Source organism: Cebus imitator, unplaced genomic scaffold (assembly GCF_001604975.1).
Source record: "Cebus imitator isolate Cc_AM_T3 unplaced genomic scaffold, Cebus_imitator-1.0 Scaffold845, whole genome shotgun sequence".
Classification (NCBI taxonomy): domain Eukaryota; kingdom Metazoa; phylum Chordata; class Mammalia; order Primates; family Cebidae; genus Cebus; species Cebus imitator.
In genome coordinates, this window is record NW_016108160.1 from 101036 (window position 1) to 123614 (window position 22579).

The following is a 22579-nucleotide window of genomic DNA, read 5'->3' on the forward strand; positions in this document are numbered from 1 at the left end:
AAAAAAAAAAAAAAAAAAAAAAAACCAGAAAAGCCAACATCTTGCTACTTCAGCTGCCTCATTGCACCCATGAGGGTATCTAAAAAACATTTCAGGGTTCAAATCAGGATACTGATTGTGTCCCTACAAGTCCTGTAGGGTTACTTGCTCAACTAGATGGTGATCAGTTTATGCTCTGAAGCAACAGAGACAGACACTGAAACTGTCAAAGTTCAAAAAATAAGGTGGAAATTGTACTTCCTTCGAAATGAATTGGCTTTGTAACTGCCTTTTTTCCTGGTCCAGTAATTTCTTTCTCCCATGTTGCTGCAGGTATTTATTTCCTTAGCTTTTGAAATGAAAAGGTGAAGTTTGAGGTGCAAGGACTGGGCAGCCCTGAGAGGGCAGGGGTCTGCAAGTACAGTAGCACATGCTGTGGTCCCCTAATGGCTTGGCCTTCCTTCAGTCCTGAGAACCTACCCCGAGGTCCATCTGAAGTTCATTTCAAGCCTGGTGATCACTCACTATCTCACTGGGGCAGCATGACAGAGTGAGGTCTTCAGTATTGCACAGGTATGAAATGTCCATGAGTCTGAAAACAAAAAATCACAGTTGTTCTTGGGGCTGGGTCAATTCCTCCATCCCAGTTTTAGCAGGATGTGGCTGTGGCCAGAGGGCTTCTGCTGAGCTCTGAGACGGTTGAGTGGGTAGGCACCAGCACCAGCACCGAAGTAGGGAATGAGCAGTAGGCACCCTGCATGTCAAGGGTCAGTGTCTGCAAATGGCCTATCAATTAAGAGCCTGCTGCCTCCCCTTGGCAGGAGGGAGGCTGGGGGTTGGGCATGGAGGGCAGGATCAGATTCGTACTACAGAAGCTGGCCCATGAAGCCAAAGCTGGGTGAGACCATACCCCTCCTCTGCTTGATGTAATCGAAGGCCTCCTTCAGACGGAACTGCTTGGTCTTCACGAGGTAAGCCATGCAGATGGTGGGTGAATGGGAGATCCCAGCCTCACAGTGGACCAGGACCTTGCCTCTCTTTTCCCTGACACAGTCAATGAAATCTATTGGTTCTTGAAGGTGGGAGCTAATGTCAGCCGTGTGGCTGCCTTCCACAGGGATCCATTTGTAGTGAAGGTGGGTTGTGCAGACCTCGCAGATCCGCCAGGAGACATTCAGCAGGGCTGTGATGTGCAGGTTAGCGAGGAACTTGCACTTGGACTCATGATAAGTACTTCCAAGGTAGAGGAAGGGAAGGATTTCAACTGGGCCACCCTGGTCATAAGCTGACCTGTAGCTGACTGGTTTTCCACACTGGCTGATGAGGGCTCTCTCGCTCTCAATCTTCTCTTGTGAAATGGGTTTTACATCCACGCACCACTTGGGATATTCCGAGTAGAATGTCTCATATCCTCCTTTGAGGAAGTAGACCCTCGGGCCAGAGGGCAGGCAGGCGAGCAGCGAGGTGAGCACCACCCGCGCAGCGCTCTCCTCTCGCAGCTTCTGCCAGAGGCGGCTGCCCTGGTCCAGCACCACCACTGCCGCCATGCCGCAGTCATTCTCCTGCAGGAACCGCGCATGCGCCGCCTCGTCGGGCAGCACTAGCGCGCGGACACCTGGCTGCCCCGGCCCGCCACAGCACCACTGAGTTGACGTTGATGTTGAGCGAGCTGCTCACTCTTGAGGTATCCAAGGCCAGGTAGGGCTGGCAGTGGAGCACCACGCAGTGCGTCGCGGCCTCCTTGCGGATCATCTTGCTCAGCTGGCGCCTATCAAGGACGTGACCTTCATGCCCCCGCCACCGTCCCCAGCAGCCCAGCGCCGCGTGCCCCACGGGGGCCCATGGCCAGGGTGCCTGCGGGCGAGGCACGGGAGGGCGACCCGCGAGGCTGCCGCCCGAGATGGAGCCCCGCGCCCCAGCGGCGGCGCAACTTCGCGTTTTCGCCCCGCTCGCTAGACACCCAGCCTGGCTGCTGGCCGCCCCAGAAGCAGGTTTTTCTAATCTATTTTCGAATTCTGTTTTATCGTATTTTGTTGAGGATTGTTACATCAATAATCATCAGAGATGTTGGCTTGTAGTTTTTGTTGTTGTTTTTTATGTGCCTTTGTCTGGTTTTGGTATCAGGGTAATATTGGCCTCATAGAATGAGTTTGGAAGTGTTCCCTCCTCCGTTATTTTTCAAAATAGTTTGAATAGGATTGATATTAGTAGTTATTTAAATGTTTGGTAGAATTCCATGGCACAGGTTTACCTATGTAATAAATCTGCATATTCTGCACATGTAGCCTGGAGCTTAATATTAAAAAAAAACAAAAACAAAACAAAAAAAAAACGTTTGGTAGAATTCAGCTGTGAAGCCCTCATGTTTTGAGCTTTTCTTTACTGGGAGACATTTTGTTATGGCTTTGATATCATTACTTGTTATTGGTCTCTTCAGGTTTTGGTTTCTTCGTGGTGCATACTTGGTACATTGTATGTATCTAATCTAGGAATTTGTCTATTTTTTCTAAATTTTCCAATTTATTGGTATATAGTTAATGGCTACTAATAATCGTTTGAATTTCTGCAGCTATCAGTTGTAATGTTTCCATTATCATTGCTGATTTTATTTATTTGGTTGTTTTCTTTTTTTCTTAGTCTGGGTAAAGGTTTGTCCATTTTGTTCAACTCTTCAAAAAACTAAATTTTGTCATTGGTCTTCTGTACTTTTTTATGCAGTTTTATTTTTTTCTGCTCTGATCTTTATTTTTTTCTTCTAATTTTGTGTTTTGTTTGCTCTTGCCTTTCCAGTTCTTTAATATGCATCATATATTTTTTGTTTGCAGTTTTTATCTTTTTTTAAATGTAGGCACTTATTGCTATAAACTCCTCTCTTAGTACTACTTTTGCTGTATCCCATAGGTTTTGGCATGTTGTGTTTTTATTATCATTTGATTCAAGAAACTTTTTTATTTCCTTCTTAATTTCTTCATTGACCCACTGGTGATCTGGAGCATACTGTTTAATTTCCATATATTTGCATGATTTCCAGAATTTCTCTTGTTATTGATTTGTAGTTCTATTTAATTGGGCCAGAGAAGATGCTCGATATTATTTTAACTTGTATTCAATGTTTTAAAACTTGTTTTGTGACCTAACATGTGGTCTATCTTTGAGAATAATGGATGTGCTGAGGAAAAGAATGTCTATTCTGCAGCTCTTAGATGAAATGTTCCATAAATATTAAATCCATTTAGTCTACAGCACAGACTAAGTCTGATGATTCTTTGTTGATTTTCCTCTGGAAAATCTGTCCAGTGCTGAACATGAGCTGTTGAATTCTCTGGTTATTATTTTATTGGGGTCGATCCCTCTCTTTCACTCTAATAGTGTTTCTATATCTAGGTGTTCCAGTGTTGGTTGCATATACATTTAAAATAGCTATATCCTCTTGCTCGATTGACCTCTTTATCATTATATAGTAACCTTCTTTACCTCTTCTTCTAGTTTTTGTCTTGAAGCCTATTTTGATATAAGCATAGCTATTCCTGCTCTTTTTTGGTTTCCATTGACATGGAATATCATTTTCCATGCCTTTATTTTTAGTCTGTGCATCATATCATAGGTGGAGTTTGTTTCTTGTAACCAGCAGATCAATGGGTCTTGTTTTTTCATGCTTTCAGCGAGTCTATGTCATGGGATTGAAGAGTTTAGTCCATATACATTCACTGTTATTATTGATAAGTAAAGACTTACTCCTGTCATCTTGTTATTTGTTTTCTGGTCTTCTCTTTCTTTCTTTCCTTACTATTTTCCTCTAGAGAAGGTGATTTACTCTGATGATATGATTTAGTTTCCTATGTTTTATTTTTTGTGTATTCATTGTACAGTTTTTGATTTGAGGTTAGCATGAGGCTTACAATTACTAACTTATAACCCATTATTTTAACCTGGATAACAATTTAACCCAATTTACATAAACAAAAAACAAATAGACAAAAAAAATATTTTAAAAGCTGTGTACCTTAACTTCATCCTTTGGCTTTTTAACTTTTTTTCTATGTATATCTTATTTAATTGATTATGTCCTGAAAATTTTTACTTATTATTTTTGATTGGTCCATCATTTAGTTTTTCTACTTGAAAACTAGTAGTAACTGTGATGTGAGTAGTTTACACATCACAGTTACAATGTTATAATATTCTGTGTTTTCTGTGTACTTACTATTACCAGTGTGTTTTGTACCTTCAGGAGGTTACTGCTCATTAATGTCCTTTTCTTTCTGACTGAAGTATTCCCTTTATTATTTCTTACTGGACAGGTCCAGTATTCATGAAATCCCTCAGCTTTTATTTGTCTGGGAAGGTCTTTATTTCTCCTCCATGCTTGAAGGATATTTTCACTGAATATACTATTCCAGGATAAAAGTAATTTTTCCTTAGCACATTAAATATGTCATGCCATGCTCCTGGCCTGTAAAGTTTCCACTGAAAAGCTGCAAAACATACTGGAGCTTCATTGAATGTTATCTGTTTCTTTTCTCTTGCAGCTTTTAGGATTCTTGCTTTATCCTTGACATTTGGAATTTGATTATTAAATGCCTTGAGATAGTCTTCTTTGGGGGTAAATCTGCTTGATGTTCTATAACCTTCTTGTACTTGCATATATCTTTCTGTAAGTTTAGAAAGTTATCTGCTATTCCTTTGAATACATTTTATACAACTATCTTTCTCTCCTCCTCTCTAAGGCCAATAACTTAGATTTGCCCTTTTGGTGTTATTTTCTAGATACTGTAGGCATGTTTTATTTTTTTAATTATGTTTTCTTTTGTCTCCTCTGACTGTGTATTTTTAAATATTCTGTATTTAAGCTCACTAGTTCTTTGTTCTGCTTGATCAATTCTGCTATGAAAAGACTCTGATGCATTCTTCAGTATGCCAATTGCATTTCTTAGCTCTAGAATTTGTGCTTGGTTCTTTTAAATTATTTTAATCTCTGTTAAATTTACCTGAGAGAATTTTGAATTCCTTCTCTGTGTTACACTGAATTTCTTCAAGTTTCCTCAACACAGTTATTTTGAATTCTCTGTCTCAAAAGTCACATAACTGTTTCTCCAGGATTGGTCCTTGGTCCCTTAGTTCACTTAGTAAAGTCATGTTTTCCTGGAATCTGTTGATGCTAGTAAATATTCCTCAGTGTCTGGGCATTAAAGAGCTAGGTATTTATTGTAGTCTTCACTGTTGGGGCTTATTTGAAGCCATTTTTTGGATGAAGGTTTGCCAGATATTTGAAATGACTTGGGTGTTGTGATCTAAGCTGTATCTGCTTTAGATAGTACCCCAAGCCCATTAACCCTGTGGTTCTTGTAGACTCGTAGAGGGACCACCTTGATGGTCTTGAACAAGATCTGGGAGAATTCTCTGGATTACCAAACAGAGACTGTTGTACTCTTTCCTTACTTTCTCCCAAACAGAGTTTCTCTGTTCTGAGCCACCTAAAACTGGGGATAGAGTAACACAACCACCCTTGTAGCCAACACCACTATGACTGTACTCGGTCAGACCTGAAGCCAGCACACAACTGGATCTTGGTAACCACTTGCTGTAACCACTCCCTGGCTATTGCCTATGTTTACTCAAGGTCCTGAGACTCTACAATCAGCAGGTGGCAAAGCCAACCAGGCCTGTGTTCTTCCTTTTGGGGCAAAAAGGTCCCCCAGGCCTCAGATGTGTCCAGAGATGCAGCCCAGGTGTCAGGAACTTGAGTCAAAACCTTAAGAGTCTACCTGGTGTTCTATGGTAGTATGGTGAAGCTGGCACTCAAACCAGAAGACACAGTTCTACCTGTTCTCTCTCCCCTTTCCAAAGGCAGAGAAGCTTCACTCTATGGTTACTACCACGTAAGCCCACAAGGGGTACTGCCAGACTACTGCCAATGTTCTCTTTAGTCCCAAGGGCTCTTAAGCTGTCTTTTTGGGAATGCTGCCTGGCGTGGGACTCACCTTTCAGGGCAGTGAGCTCCCCTCTGGCCCAGGGAAGGTCCCGAAATGCTGTCCAAGAGTCAAGTCCTGGAATGAGGGACCCCGAGAGCCTACTTTATGCTCTACCCCTTTGTGACCATGTTGATACCTAAAGTGCAAGATGAAGTTCTCCTTACTTTGCCCTCTGCTTTTCTTGAGCAGAAGGAGTTTTGCCCTGTAGCTACCACAGCTGGTAATGTGCTGAGTCTCACCTGACATCAGCAAGTCTCAGAGGCTCACCCAAGGTCCTCAATGTAGTACCTGGTTATTAATACTGTTTATTCAGAGCCCAAGGGCTCTTCAGTTAGCAAGTGATGAATGCTGTCAGGACTGTGTCCTTTCCTTCAAAGCAGTGGGTTCCCTTCTGGTGCAGGGTGTGTCTAGAAACATTGTCTGGGGGCTACGCCCTGTAACAGGGGCCTCATGACTCTGACTCGTGGCCATCCTGCTATGGCTGAACTGGTATCCTAGATGCCAGACAAAGTCCTCCCTACTCTTCTCTCTCCCCTCCTCAAGTGGAAGGAAGGGGCATCTTTTGCAGCTGTGCAACCTTCAGTTAGAAGAGGAGTAATGCTAGCACTTTCTTGGCTGCCCCAGTTTGTGTCTCAGTATGTCGCATACTGAGAGAATCCACTCTGTTCCCAATCCACTATCTCTGAGACCTCAATCTCCCTACTTGCTATTGGTCTATATAATCCATTATCTCTGAGACTAGTTCAGCACTAAGACTCACCTAAGAGTTGCAGTCCTTATGGCCTAGATTGCCTTTCAAATTTACTTGGAGATACAAAGTGCTGTAGCCCTTGGTGGCAAAGTTTGTAGGCACTAAAGTTTGGACCACTAGAATCAGCCATCCCCTCTGGCGAAGGCTGGTTTAAATGCTCCTTCCATGGGCAGGCATCAGCTTAGTTTCATCTGGTTTTCCTTTCTTCTCTAACTAAACAGCACTGAGTACAGTGCCTCACAATTGCTGTATTCTCCCTCCCCAGCACTAAGAGGTACTCTCCACACAATGCCACTGCTGCCAGGGATGGGGGAGAGGTGGCACTGGCAATTCAGGGCTGTTTTGTCTATTTCTTCAGTGACTGCTTCAGTGATATGAAGTTAAATCCAGGTACTATGAGTGCTCACCTGATTTTTAGTTCAAATGATGGTGTTTTTCTCCATGTAGATGGTGATTAACTTGGTGTCCTTGTAGGGTGGATGATCAGTAGAGGTTTATTTTACCATCTTGCTCTGCCTCAGAAACCCTTTGAGGGTTTCTATTTTTAAAAAGTCATATCATCTACAAACAGACAATTTAACTTCATTTCTGATTCTGGTGTCTTTTTATGTCTTTTTCTTTTGTTTGGCTAATTACTCTGGCTATATCTTCCAGTATAATATTGAATAGAAGTATAAATGTGAGTGCCCTTGTCTTGTTTCTGATCTGGGAAGAAAAACTGAGAGGTTCACTGTTGGGTATGATGTTAGCTCAGGGCTTGTCCTGTTTATCCTCTATTGTGTTGAGGCGCATTCCTACTTTATTGTGAGTTTTTATTATGAAAGAATGTTGAATGGTGCATATGTGCCACATTTTCTTTATCCAGTCTATCATTGATGGGCATTTGGGTTGGTTCCCAGTCTTTGCTATTGTAGACAGTGCCGCAATGAACATAGTGCACATGTGTCTTTATAATAGAACAATTCATAACCTTTGGGTATATATCCAGTAATGGGTTTGCTGGGTCAAATGGAATTTCTACTTCTAGATCCTTGAGGAATAACCACACTGCCTTCCACAATGGTTGAACTAATTTACACTCCCACCAACAGTGTAAAAGCGTTCCTATTTTTTCTCCACATCCTCTCCAGCATCTGTTGTCTCTAGATTTTTTAATGATCACCATTCTAACTGGCATGAGATGGTATCTCAACGTGGTTTTGATTTGCGTTTCTCTGATGACTAGTGATGATGAGCATTTTCTCATGTTTTTTGGCTACATAGATGTTTCCTTTGAAGAGTATTCATATCTTTTGCCCACTTTTTGATGTTTTTTTTTTTTTTTGTATATTTGTTTTACTTCTTTGTAGATTCTGGATAGTAGCCCTTTGTCAGATGGGTAGCTTGCAAGGATTTTTTCCCTTTCTGTTGGTTGCCGGTTCCCTCCAATGATTTTTTCTTTTGGGACATAGGCATAGGCAAGGACTTCATGACAGGAACACCAAAAGCAATGGCAACAAAAGCCAAAATCGACAAATGGGATCTAATTAAACTTAAGAACTTCTCCACTAACTTCTTAAACACTTTTTTCCTCCTTCACCTCATTCATTTCAAGACGGTGGAAAATAGCCAAAAACTCTAGAGGTTGGGGTGGGTGTGATCTGGACATCCCTACTATAATCTTTTAAGGGAATCTACTGGAAATTATTATATTATAAATAAAACCAATTTTTACTTAATACTAGAATATTAAGCCACTTATTTTTTTAACAAAACTTTGAGGTGTAATTAAAATACCATAAATTTCACCCCGACACAGTATACAATTCCATGGTTTTAATATGGTCACAGAGGTCTACAACAATTACCACACTGTTAGACTTGAAAACCATTTTTTGGCATCCCTACCTGTATCTATGTGTTTATATATAATTTTAATATTGGATTGGATATTACAGTATTTAATATTGTACTGTTATCTATTTGTGACATTACATTGCTGTTTTATTTTGTTATTCAGAAGAATAATAATTATCTCCATGTATTCATACATCTATATAGGGTTAAACATGTGTTTCTTATGTGATTAATTAAAAACAATTGTTATAAAAATTGTTATTGTTATAAAAATTCACATAGCGCTTAGGACTATAGAATAAATGTATCCCCACCAGCTCCCAGGCCACCCCAAAATCCCCTTTCACCTACATACAGATAAACATGCACGTATGTTTCCATAATGTGATCTTGCTTTGCGTATTGTTCCCTGATTGGCTTCCATATAAGATTTAATTGGGTGATTATTGCTAATCAGCACATATAGGTCTCTCTCATTATGATTTTTAGTTACATCATTATTCGATAGAATATTTTACCATAGTTTGGTCACTTTTTCACTGAGAAATGCTTATGACAATTTCAGTTATTTGTTATTGTTACCAAAGCTGTACTGGGCACCCCTGTGTATCCACCTTTTTGTCACATTGGTTAAGTGGTTTTTTCCTCTTATGATTGATTTCTAAAAATAAAATACTACTGCAAAAATTAATATTTAATATTTTGATAAAAATTAAAAATCTGTGTTCCAAAAAGAAAAAAAAAAGAATGTTGAATTTTCTTATTGCTTTTCTGCATCTATTTAGATGATCACATAATTTTTATTTTTTATTATCTTAATGTGGTGTGCCGTATTTATTGATTTGCATATGTTGAATCATCCTCATAGCACAAGGATAAATTCCACTTTGTCATGGTGTATGATTCTTTTTATATGCTGTTTAATTTGATGTTTAGCATTTTGTTGAGGATTTTTGCATCTATGTTTACCAGGAATGTTGGCCTGTATTTATATTTTCCTTTTTAGTGTCACAATCTGGCTTTAGCATAAAGCCAGAGGGTAATACTGGCCTCATAAAATAAAGTAAAATTATTTTGAAAGTGTTACTTCCTCTTCAAATTTTTGGAAGAGTTTGAGAAAAATTGTTGTTCATTCTTTTTTTAAATGCTTGATAGAACTCACCTGTAAATCCATCTGGTCTGGGGTTTTTCTTGTTGGGAGGTTTCTGATTAGGGCTTAAATCTCCCTACTTGCTATCAGTCTATACAGATTTTTTACTTCTTTCTGGTTCATGTTTAGTCTAGGTTATCTAATTTGTTGGTATATAATTGTTCATTGTCGCTTAAGGTCATTTGTTTTGTAGGGTATCAGTTGTAATGTTTTCTCTTTCATTTCTAATTTTATTTATTTAACTCTTCTCTTTAACTAAAGATTTGTCAGTTTTGTATTCCTTTTCAAAAAATCAACTATTAGTGGTATTGATCTATTCTATTCTTTTTAGCATCTATTTTATTTATTTTTACTTTGATATTTGTTGTTTATGTTTCCTGCTATCCTCAGACTTAGATTGTTGTTTCTTTAGTTCCTTGGGGAGAAAAGTTAGGTCATTTATTTGTGATATCTCTTTTCCCTCAAGGTAGTGGTTTGTTACCATAAACTTCCCTTTTCAAACTGTTTTTTGCTGCATCCCATAAGTTTTGGTATGTTTATTTTCATTTCCATTGTCTCAAGTTGTTTCTTTTTTTTTTTTTTTTTTTGAGACAGATTCTCGCTCTCTCACCCAGGCTGGAGTGCAGTGGCCTGATCTCAGCTCACTGCAAATTCTGCCTCCCAGGTTCAAGCGATTTTCCTGTCTCAGCCTACCAAGTAGCTGGGATTACAGGCATGTACCACCATGTCTGGCTAATTTTTGTATTTTTAGTAGAGACAGGGTTTCACCAAGTTGGTCAGCGTAGTCTCAAACTCCTAACCTGGTGATCTGCCCACCCCGGCCTCCTGAAGTGCTGGAATTACAAGCGTGAGCCACCACACCCAGCCTCAAGTTATTTTTTTTCTTCTATTTTTATTCAGATGGGATGCCAAAGTTATTTTTTAACTCCATTTTGTTTTATTTTTGGCTCATTATGTTTGGCAATATACAAATTCAGGACTATGCTGTTTAATTTTCACATATTCATACATTTTCTAAGATTTCTCCTGTTACTGACTCTAGTTTTATGCCATTGTTGTTGAAAAGATACTTGATATAATTTCAATTTTAACTTTGTTAAGACTTATTTTGTGGCCTAACATGATCTCCCAGAAAATGTTCTATATGTACTTGAGAAGAATGTGTATTCTGCTGCTATTGAATAGAGTATTCTTTATGTCTGTTACATCCATTTGGTCTGTAATGTTATTCAAATCAGCTGTTCCTTTATTGTCTTTCTGTATGATGATCTATCTACTGTTGAAAGTGAAGAACTGAAGTATCCTACTATATTTATATTGCTGTATATTTTCCTCTTATTTAATGTTTGGTTCATATATTTAAATACTGTGATATTGGGTACATATATGTTTATAGTTGTGGTTTACTCTTAATGAATTGAACCTTTTCTCACTGTATAGTAACCCTCTTTGTCTCTCATGACAGATTCTGACTAAAATTCTATTTTTGTCTAATGTTCTCTTTTGGTTACCATTTGCTTTAAATCTCTTTTCATTCCTTTATTTTCAGCCACTGTGTGTCTTTAAAGGTAATGTTCTTGTTGGCAGCATATTTTTCGATGTTCTTAAAAATCTATTTAGCCACTGTCTTTTGACTGAATAATTTAATCAAAGTATTGCTGATAGGCAGGAACTTACTATTGTCAGTTCCATTTTTACCTTTATTTCAGTAGCTTTTGTGGTACAAGCGGTTTTGGGTTATAGGAATGAATTGTGTGTAGTGGTAAAGTCTGAATCTAGTGGACCTATCACCCAAGTAGTGTACATTTTACAATATGTAGTTTTTTTTTATCCTTTACTCCCCTCCCACTTTCCTTTCTTCTGAGTCTCCAATATCCATTGTACCACTCTGTATGCATTTGTATATCCATACTTTAGTCCCCACTTAGAAGTGAGAACATGCTGGGCGTGGTGGCTCACGCCTGTAATCCCAACACTTTGGGGGGCTGAGGTGGGCGGATCACCCGAGGTCAGGAGTTTGAGAAGTGAGAACATATGGTATTTGGTTTTCCATTCCTGAGTTAGTTAGAATAATGGCTTCCAGCTTCATCTGAGTGGCTGCAAAATACAGTATTTCATTCTTTTTGTGGCTGTGCAGTATTCCATGGTGTATATATACCACATTCTCTTCATCTACTAATTGGTTATAGGCACATAGGTTGTTTTCATATCTTTGCAATTGTGAATTGTGCTGTGATAAACATACACATGCAGGTATCTATTTGGGAGAATGACTTATTTTCCTTTGGGTAGATACCTATGAGTGTGATTACTGGATCAAATCGTAGATCTGCTTTTAGTTTTTTGAGAAAACTCCATGCTGCTTTCCGTAGAGGTTATACTAATTTACATTCCTACCAGCAGTATTCCCTTTTCACCACATCCATGTCAACTTTTTGAATTTTTAATAATGGCCTTTCTGGCTGGGTTAGGTGGTATCTCATTATGATTTAGTTTGCATTTCCTGATGATTAGTGGTATTGAGCTTTTTTTTTTTCATATATTTGTTGGCCATTTGTATTTTTGTATTTTTTGAGAAGTATCATCTATCCATGTCACTATTCACATTTTGATAGGATTATTTATTTTCTTCTTGCTGATTTGAGTTCCTTGTAGATTCTGAATATTAGTCCTTTGTTGGATGCACAGTTTGTGAGTACTTCTTCCATTTTGAGGGGTGTCTGTTTACTGTGATGATTATTTCTTTGGCTCTGCAGAAGCTTTTTAGTTTTATTAGGTCATTTATTTATTTTTGTTTTTGTTGCATTTGCTTTTGAGGTCTTAGTCATAACTTATTTGCTTATGTCAATGTCCAGAAGAGTTTTTCTAAGCATTTCATCTAGAATTTTTATGGGTTTAGGTCTTAGATTTAAGTTTTTAACTCATCTTCAGTTGGTTTTTGTACATGATGATGGCAATCCAGTTTTATTCTTCTATATGTAGCTATCCAGTTTTCCCACCACCATTTATTGAACAGGGTTTTCTTTCCTCAATTTTTGTTTCTGCATGCTTTGTTGACTATCACTTGGTTGTGTTTACTTGGCTTTATTTCTGCATTCTCTATTCTGTTCTACTGGTTGATGTATCTACTTTTATACCAGTACCATGCTGTTTTGATTACTACAAACTTGTAGGATAATTTGAAGTCAGGTAATGTAATGTCTCCAGATTTGTTCTTTTTTCCTGATTGCTTTGTCTGTTCAGGCTCCTTTTTGATTCCATGTTAATTTTAGGGTTGTTTTTTCTAATCATGTGAAAAATAATTTTGATATTTCAATAGGAATTATATTAAATCTGTAGATTGCTTTGGGCGGTATGGTCATTTTCACAATATTGATTCTTCCAACCATGAGCATGGAGTATATTTCCATTTATTTGTGTCATCTATGATTTCTTTCAGCAGTAGTTTATAGTCCTCTTTGCAGAGATCTTTCACTTTCCTGGTTAAGTATATTCTTGGGTGTTTATGTTTTGTTTTGTTTTGATTTGGTTTGGTTTTTTGCAGCTATTGTAAAGGGATTGAGTTTTTTATTTGACTCTCAGCTTGGTCATTGGTGGTGGATAGCAGTGCTACTGATTTGTGTACATTGATTTTGTAACCTAAGACTTTACTGAATTTATTCATCATGCCTAAGAGTCTTTTGGAACAGCCTTTGGGGTTTTCTAGATATGTGATTATATTATCAGTAAACAGAGATAAAAGGCATCCAAATTGTAAAAGAGAAAGTCAATCTATTTCTTTCTGTTTCCTGATTAATCTGGCAAGGACTTCTAGCACTGTGTTGAATAGAAGTAATGTAAGTGGACATCCTTGTCTTGTTCCAGTTTTTATAGGGAATGCTTTCAACTCTTCCCCATTCAGTATTATGTTGGCTATGGATTTGTCATATATGGCTTTTATTACCTCAAAAGGCATGTCCTTTTGAGGTATGTCCCTTCTATGCCCAGTTTGTTGCAGGTTTTTATCATAATGGGATGCTGGATTTTATTGAATGCTTTTTCTCAGTCTATTGAGAAATTGGTTTTGTTTTTAATTCTGCTTATTTGGTGAATCACATTATAGAATTGCATATGTTGAACCATCCCTTTATTCCTGGGATGAAACCCACTTGATCATGATGAATTATCTTTTTGATGTGGTGTTGGATTTGTTAGAGTTTGTAGATAGATATACAGAAGAGGGAAAGGCAGCCCTAGAGAAAGGAAGCTCTGGAAACCTTGCCCCACTGGCAATCAATGCTTCCCTAGCAGTCAGGATTTTAAAAAGTCAATAGCCACATCTAGACTTGTGGGTATGCTTATGCAGCCCCAACCAGGACTTATCCCTAGCAGGAAATGACTGTAGTAGGGGCTTTTCCTAGTAGCTAGCATGCATACCTCAACTTGGCAGTGTCACCCTAAAGGTAACATTTTGCCCATTATTATAGTAAGAAACACACCCCTAAATGGAGATTTAAGACACTAATAAGACATGCCCAGTGGACCACCCAAAACATGCTTGCTAATAACAATCCTTCATGCCATTCATGAATAATCCTGTAAAACTCTCATAAGAGATCCTCCCCAGTGCCTATCTGGGCTGTCTCATTCTTAAGAAGCACACTCTAACTCAGCATTCAGGGCATATTTTCACTTTAAATAAACTTTTCTACTGCTTAACTATAATTGCATGTCTCTTGGTTGAATTCTTTCTTTCAAGAAGGCAAGAACCAAGGACCCTCTTCTTCCTGATACCAGATTTAGCTTGCTAGCATTTTGTTGAAAATTTTTGCATCTATGTTCATCAGGAATATTGGTCTGTAGTTTTAATTTTGTTATATTATTTCCTGGCTTTGGTATCAGGGTGATACTGTCCTCATAGTGTAAGTTAGGAAGGATTTGCTTTTTCTCAATCTTTTGAAGTGGTTTCAGTAGGTTAGGTACCAATTCTTCATTGAAGATCTGCTAGAATTCAGCTGTGAATCCATCTGACTCTAGGCTTTTTTGTTGTTGGCAATTTTTTTTTTTATTATTACTAATTCAACCTCACTGCTTTTACTGGTCTGTTCTGAATTTCTGTTATTTCTTTCTGATTTAAGCTACGGGTTGTAAATGTTCAGGAATTTATCCATTTCCTTTAGATTTTCTAGTTTGTGTGCATAAAGGTGTTCACAGTAGTCTTGAATGATCTTTTATATTTCTGTGGTGTTGGTTGCAATGTCTCCGTTTTTATTTCTAGCTGAATTTTTTTGGATCTTCTCTTTTTATTTCTCAGTTAATCTAGCTAATGGACTCAATTTTATCTTTTCAGAAACTCAACTTTTGTTTCACTGATTTTTTTGTATTTTTTGTATCCATTTTATTTAGTTCTGCTCTGATCTTTGTTATTTCTTTTCTTCTGCTATCCTCGAGTTCAGTTTATTCTTATTTCTCTAATTCCTTGTGGTTTGACACTAAGTTGTCAATTTGTGACATTTTAAGCTTTTCGATACACACATTTAGTGCTTTAAACTTTCCTCTTAGCTATGCTTTTGCTATATCCCAGAGGGTTTTATAATTTGTGTCACTATTATCATTTACTTTGAAGAATTTTGAAATTTCTGTCTTGATTTCACTGTTATTCCCAAAATCATTCAGGAACAGATTATCTAATTTTCATGTATTTTTATACTTTTTAGGGCTCCTTTTGGAGTTGATTTCTAGTTCTATTCTACTGAGGTCTGAGAATATGCTTGATAGAATTTTGATTTTTTTCAAATTTATTGATATTCATTTCGTGGCCTATCATGTGGTTTATCTTGGAGAATGTTTCACTTGCTGATGAGAAAAATGTATATAATGAAGTTCTTGGGTAGAATTTTCTGTAAATATCTACCAGGTCCATTTTCCCTATAGTGCAGTTTAAGTCCAGTGTTTCTTGATTGACTTTCTGCCTTAATGATGTATCTAGTGCTGTCAGTGGAGTGTTGATATCCCTTACTATTATTCTGTTTCTATCTTATCTTTTCTCTTATGTCTAGTAATTGTATAATGAATCTGGGAACTCCAGAGTTAGGTGCATATATGTTTAAAATTGTATTATAATATCTTCTTGTTTTGATTTTTTATCACTATATAATGACTTTTTGACTTGTTTTAGTGTTGTTGCTTTAAAGTCTGTTTTATATGATATATGAATGCCTACTACTGGTTGCTTTTGATTTCCATCTGCATGGAATACCTTTTTCTACTCCTTTGCTGTGAGTTTATAAGAATCATTACATGTTAGGTGCATCTCTTGAAAATATGTAGTTTGTCAGGAGGCTGAGGCAGGAGAATTGCCTGAGCCCAGGAGGCGGAGGTTGCGGTGAGCCGAGATCGCGCCATTGCACTCCAGCCTGGGTAACATGAGTGAAACTCCGTCTCAAAAAAAAAAAAAAAAAAAAAAAAAAAAAGAAAATATGTAGTTTGTGACTTTTTTATCCATTCTGCCAATCTGTATTTTTTAAGTGGCGCATTTAGGCCATTTACATTCAATGTTAATATTGAGACATGAGGTACTGTTCCAGAGATACTTTGTTTTCTTCACTGTGATATTGTTTCATAGGCTCTGTGAGTCTTATGCTTTGAAGAGGTTCTATTCTGGTACGTATGAAACTTTGGTTTCAATATGTAGAAATATTTTCTTGTAGGTCTGATCTGGTCTGTTAATGACCATTTTCTTCAATATTTGCTTGTCTGAAAAAATACTTTATTTCTTCTTCATTTATAAAACTTAGTTTTATGGGATACAAAATTCTTCACTGACAGTTATTCTGTTTAAGGAGGCTAAATCAATTCTAGTAAGTTTTCTGCTGAGAAGTCTGCTGTTAATCTAATATAATTTTCTTTATAGGTTACCTGATGCTTTTGTCTGACTGCTCTTAGAGTTCTTTTCTACACTTTGATTTTAGATAGTCTGATGATTATGTGACTCTGTGATGTTCTTTTTGCAAGGAATCTCTCAGGAGTTATTTGAACTTCTTGTATTTGCATGTCTAAACCTCTAGCAAGGCCCAGACATTTTATTCAATTATTCCCTCAAATAAATTTTCCAAACTCTTTTTTTGTTCTCCCTCAGGAACACCAGTGATTTTTATGTTTGGCCATTTTACATAATTCCATATTTCTTGGAGACTTTGTTCATTTCTTTTGATTCTTTTTTATTTTTTTTTACTTTAAGTTCTAGAATATGGATTTATATAATAAATATATAAATTTATTACATAGGTATATGTGTGCCATGGTGGTTTGTTGCACCTATCAACTCATCACCTAGGTTTTAAGACCTGCATGCATTAACTATTTGTTCTGATGCTCTCCCTCCCATCACCCACCCCTGACAGGCCCCAGTATGTGTTGTTTCCCTCCCTGTGTCCATGTGTTCTTATTGATCCACTCCCACTTATGAGTGAGAACACGTGGTGTTTGGTATTCTGTTCCTGTGTTAGTTTCCTAAGGATGATAGCTTCCAGCTTCATCCATTTTTCTGCAAAGGGCATGATCTCATTTTTTTTGTTGTTGCTTCATAGTATTCCATGGTGTATATGTACCTCATTTTCTTTATCCAGTGTGTCCTTGATAGGTATTTGGGTTGGTTCCATGTCATTTCTATTGTGAATAGTACTGTAATAAACATATGTGTTCATGTATCTTTGTAATAGAATGATCTCTATTTCTTTGGGTATATACCCAGTAATGGGATTGCTGGATCAAATGGTATTTCTGGTTCTAGGGCCTTGAGGAATTGCCACATTGTCTTCCACAATGGTTGAACTAATTTACATTCCCACCAATAATGTGAAAGTGTTTCTATTTCTCTACAGCCTCACCAGCATCTGTTGTTTCTTGACTTTTTAATAATCACCATTCTGACTGGCATGAGATCTCATTGTGGTTTTGATTTGCATTTCTCTAATGATCAGTTGTGTTGGCTTTTTTTCATGTGTTTGCTGGCCGCATATTTGTCTTCTTTTGAGAAGTGTCTGTTGATATCCTTTGCCCACTTTTTGGTGCATATTTTTCTTGTAAATTTGTTTAAGTTCCTTGTAGATTCTGGATATTAGACCTTTGTCAGATGAGAAGATTGCAAAAATTTTCTCCCATTTTGTAGGTTGCCTCTTTATGCTAATGATAGTTTCTTTTGCTGTGCAGATGCTCTTTAGTTTAATTAGGTCCCATTTGTCAGTTTTTGCTTTCATTGCAATTGCTTTTGGTGATTTCATCATAAAATATTTGCACTATGTCCTGAGTGGTATTGCCTAGGTTTTCTTCCAGGGTTTTTATGGTTTGGAGTTTTACATTTAAGTCTTTAATCCGTCTTGAGCTAATTTTTGTATGAGATATAGGAAAGGGGTCCAGTTTCAGTTTTCTGCATATGGCTAGTCAGTTTTCTCAGCACCAATTATTAACTAGGGAATCCTTTCCCCATTGCTTGTTTTTGTTTGGTTTGCCAAAGATCAGATTGTTGATGTGTGATGTCATTTCTGAGGTTTGTATTCTGTTCCATTAATCTATATGTCTATTTTGGTACCTGTACCATGCCGTTTTGGTTACTGTAGCCTTGTAGTATAGTTTGAAGTCAGGTAGCGTGATGTCTACAGCTTTGTTCTTTTTACTTAGGATTGTTTTGGCTATGCGGGCTCTTTTTTGGCTCCATATAAAATTTAAAGTAGTTTTTTCTAATTCTGTGAAGAATGTCAATGGCATTTTGATGGAAATAGCATTGACTCTATAAATTACTTTGGGCAGCATGGGCATTTTCATGATATTCATTTTTCTCTATCCATAAGAATGGAATGCTTTTCCGTTTGTTTGTTTCCTCTCTTATTTCCTTGAGCAGTGGTTTTGTAGTTCTCCTTGAAGAGGCCCTTCACATACCTTGTTAGCTATATTCCTAGATATTTTATTCTCTTTGTAGCAATTGTGAATAGGAGTTCATTCATGATTTGGTTATCTGCTTGTCTAATGTTGGTGTATAGGAATGCTTGTGATTTTTGCACATTGATTTTATATCCTGAGATTTTGATGAAGTCGCTTATGAGCTTAAGGAGTTTTTGGGCTGAGATGAGAGGTTTTCTAAATATAGAATCATGTTGTCTGCAAACAGAGACAATTTGACTTCCCATCTTCCTATTTGGATACCCTTTATTTCTTTCTCTTGCCTAATTGCCCTGGCCAGAACTTCCAATACTATGTTGAATAGGAGTGGTGAGAGAGGACATTTAACATAAAGGGATATGGAATTATATCGAAGGCCTTTTCTGCATCAACTGAAATTGTCATGTGGTTTTTGTCATTAGTTCTGTTTATGTGATGGATTATGTTTATTATTTTTTTTTAATTTTACTTTAAGTTCCAGGATACAAGTGCAGAACGTGTAGGTTTGTTACATAGGTATATGTGTGCCATGGTGGGTATGCTGCACCTATCAACCTGTCACCTAGGTTTTAAGCCCTGCATACATTAACTATTTGTCTTAATGTTCTCCCTCCCCTGACCCCTCATCCCTCACCCCCTGACTGGCCCAGGTGTGTGTTGTTTTTCTTCCCTTGTCTATGTGTTCTCATTATTCAACTCCCACTTATGAGTGAGAACACGTAGTGTTTGGTTTTTTGTTCCTGTGTTAGTTTGTTGATGATGATGGCTTCCAGATTCATTCATGTCCCTGCAAAAGGGGTTCTCACCTAGTTGGGTGTCATGGGAAGCATGACCCATTTGGCTGTCCCAAGATGGTGGGGGTGTGCTGTGCAGCAGGGAAGCCCACTCATCTGGGCTGCCCAGATTCCTCAGAGGTTGCAGGAAGAAAGACTAAATCTGCTGGTCGGCAGAGATTATGGCCACTTTTCACCCTAGGGACTCAGGCCCAGGGAGATAAGAATTCTGTCCCTGAGTCCATGACTGGAATTGGAATTTCTACAGGGAGGTCATGCAGCTGCAGTGTTGGCTGCAGACCCTCCTTCAAGGAGATAACAAGGCTTAAACAGCAGGAAGCCACAGCAGTGGTGATGGCTGCCCCTCCCCGCAGGAACCAGTCAGAATTAGGCTGATTTTAGCCTATGGGCTGTTGAAAATCTGTGCAGCTCCATGGTTGAAACCCAAGGCCCCAGTTGTGTGAGCTCTCAAGTGGAATTTTCTGATCCATGGGTTGCACAGTTTCGTGGAAAAAGCATGGTTTCCCAGCTGGGTAGCCTGCTTACCCACCTCCTCTCTTGGCTGGGGGTGGGGCTCCCCTACTCCATGTGGCTCTCAGGTTGGCCGCTGCACCACACTGCCCTTCCTCCCTTTCCATGGGTTATGCCAACTGCCTTGTCAGTCCTAATGACAAAACCTGGATACTTCAGTTGCCAGTGCAGGATTTGCATGTTTGGTGTAGTCTATTGTTAAATCCACTGCATTTTGTAGTTTTCAAAATGTATATTCCATTTCCAAAAGTTCTGATTGGTTTTTTTTAAAAATATATCTATTTCTTTAAAAAATTTTTGTTTTTTAAACTTTCTTTATGTTTACTTTCACTTTCTCTTTTATCTCCTTCAGTAACTTAAAATCCAATATTTTGAATTCATTATCTGGTATTTCAGAGATTTTTATCTTGGTTTGGATCCATTGCTTGAGAGCTAGCATGTGTCTTTTGGGGGTGCTATAGAACCTGTTTTATTATATTGCCAGATTATCTTTCTGGTTTCTTCTCATTTAGGTAGACTATTTCTTTTAATTATTTTTTAATTATACTGTGGTTATTTCCTTTTTTTTCCCTTTGAGGATATGACTTTAATGAGTATAGTTTGTTGTAACCTAATTTGGCTCTGAGTGTTTTTGGAGATAAAGACTCTGTATGAGTTCCTTGGTTATACAGAGTCTTTATATCATTGCTTACTCAGATGCTGGTTGCAGTAGCAATATTCTCAATGTGTGAGCAGGTTTACTGTCTCCTGTGGGGTTGAAGTGGCAGAGGTCACTTGAAACTTATCTTTATCCCCAGTGGTGTGCACTTTTTTATTGATTTATTTTTTCTCACTATTTTATTTACTAGGTTGAATAGTTCTGGCTTCAGGGCAGTAGGGGACGGTGCCTATGGGTGAAAACTGGCTGTGGTTAAAGCAGTAGGCAAACACAATACCCAGTACTGGGCAGGCAACCCAACCTTGACAGAGGTGGCTGGGGGAGCTCCCAGTGAAACACACTGAGGTCCTTTCATGGGAGAAGGGAGAAAGCCATCTCAGCTCCCCTGTCAGGCCAGCAGAACAACAAACTGCCTCCCAGTCACACTCCTAACACAGTGTTCCTGCTATTCGTATCAGACAGATATCTCTTTTCATCTGTAGGAATGCTCATGTTCAATGTAGAGAGGAATGGTGGCTCTACTAGTGCAAGCCTGAACCTGGAAGGCACTCCTTTTTGGGGGGATGCTGTCACTCTGAAATGCTCCAGAAAGGCTGTTTATAGGTTCAACCATGCCAAGTTCTCATGGGAGAAGCTGCAGCTGTGTCTGCAACAGTGGGTAAGGAGGAGAGGCAGTTCACCTCTCCAAGACCCTTCACAAGCACCAGGGCTGCCAGACTGTTGGAGTAGAGCCACGTAACTTTCCACACTGAGCTCAGTCCTGCACTTGTGCCTCTTCTGAAAGAAACTTCCCAGAAACAGAAAGTTCAGGGACTCAAGGCCTGCCTTCTGGATTCTTTTGTCAAACAGGGTACTCCTTTGATGTGGTTCACCCCCTTTCTTTCAGAAACAGGAGTTCCTCAGAGTCAGACTACTATGAATGCTGGTGGTCCTCTGAGTCTAGCTGCCCAGTGGAGATTCCAGACTCCATGCTGGTGCTAGAGAATGTCTACAAGGGATCCAATAAAATGACCTTTCCCAGCCATCATACAAAAGTATTCCAGCAGCAGATACCAGCATCAGCTCTGATGGGGATGGCAGGGGAGTGATATAGACTCTGTGAGATTCCTTGGTTATAAATAGACTTAATGTGTTGGCTTTCTCAAATGCAAACTATAATATTAATAAACTGGTCACATGGTCAGACTCAGGACTTCCAACTTAGCCAGAGTGATGCAGGCAATGGTGACATCAGAAAAGAAGAAAAGCAGTACAAAAGGAATGTAAGAATTACCTGTTTATTACTTGTGTTTGAAATGTTTCCCTTGGTATCAGATGGAAAGAAACATAGGAAGGCAATGATAACTGTCATAGTGATAACTGTTATCACTATAGACTAGTTGTAATATTCTGTGGCTGCTTTGTGGGTTTTTTGTTTTGATGTTTTATTTTATTCCAGTCTTTTTCCAGAGATATTTTGAGTATCGTCTTGTTTAGGATTTTGTTTTTGCTACTCTTGTCATTCTGTGCATTTTTTGTTGAAAATTTGGGAATTTAAAGGGTTTGAGAGCTGTTTTATTTCTGATAAAGCAGCTTCTAAGTAAAAACAATATTCTGTCAAAGTCCGAAGTTTTACACTCTACTCAACAATCTACTGTTATTTTGTGTATTAGGATTCTCCAGAGGGACAGAATTAATAAAATAGATATGTATATACAAATGGGAGTTTATTAAGGAGTATTGACTTACACTATGGTAAGGTGAAGTCCCACAGTAGGCTGTCTGCAAGCTGAGGAGCAAGGAAGCCAGTCTGAGTCCAAAACCTCAAAAGTAGGGAAGCCAACAAATGCAGTCTTCAGTCTGTGGCCAAAAGCCTGAGAGCCCTTGGCAAACCACTGGTGTAAGTCCAAGAGTCCAAAAGCTGAAGAACTTGGAGTCTAATGTTCAAGGGCAGGAAATATCTAGGAAGGAAGAAAGAGGAAGGCCAGCAGACTGAGCAAGTTGGCTTCTTCCACCTTCTTCTGCCGGCTTTAT

At 38.3% G+C, this 22579-nt stretch overlaps 1 pseudogene; it reads right to left on the reverse strand.

The window, feature by feature from the left end:
- Positions 1 to 628: 628 nt before the first annotated feature.
- On the reverse strand, positions 629 to 21917 carry LOC108297790 (annotated as a pseudogene).
- Between the last annotated feature and the right edge of the window lie 662 nt (positions 21918 to 22579).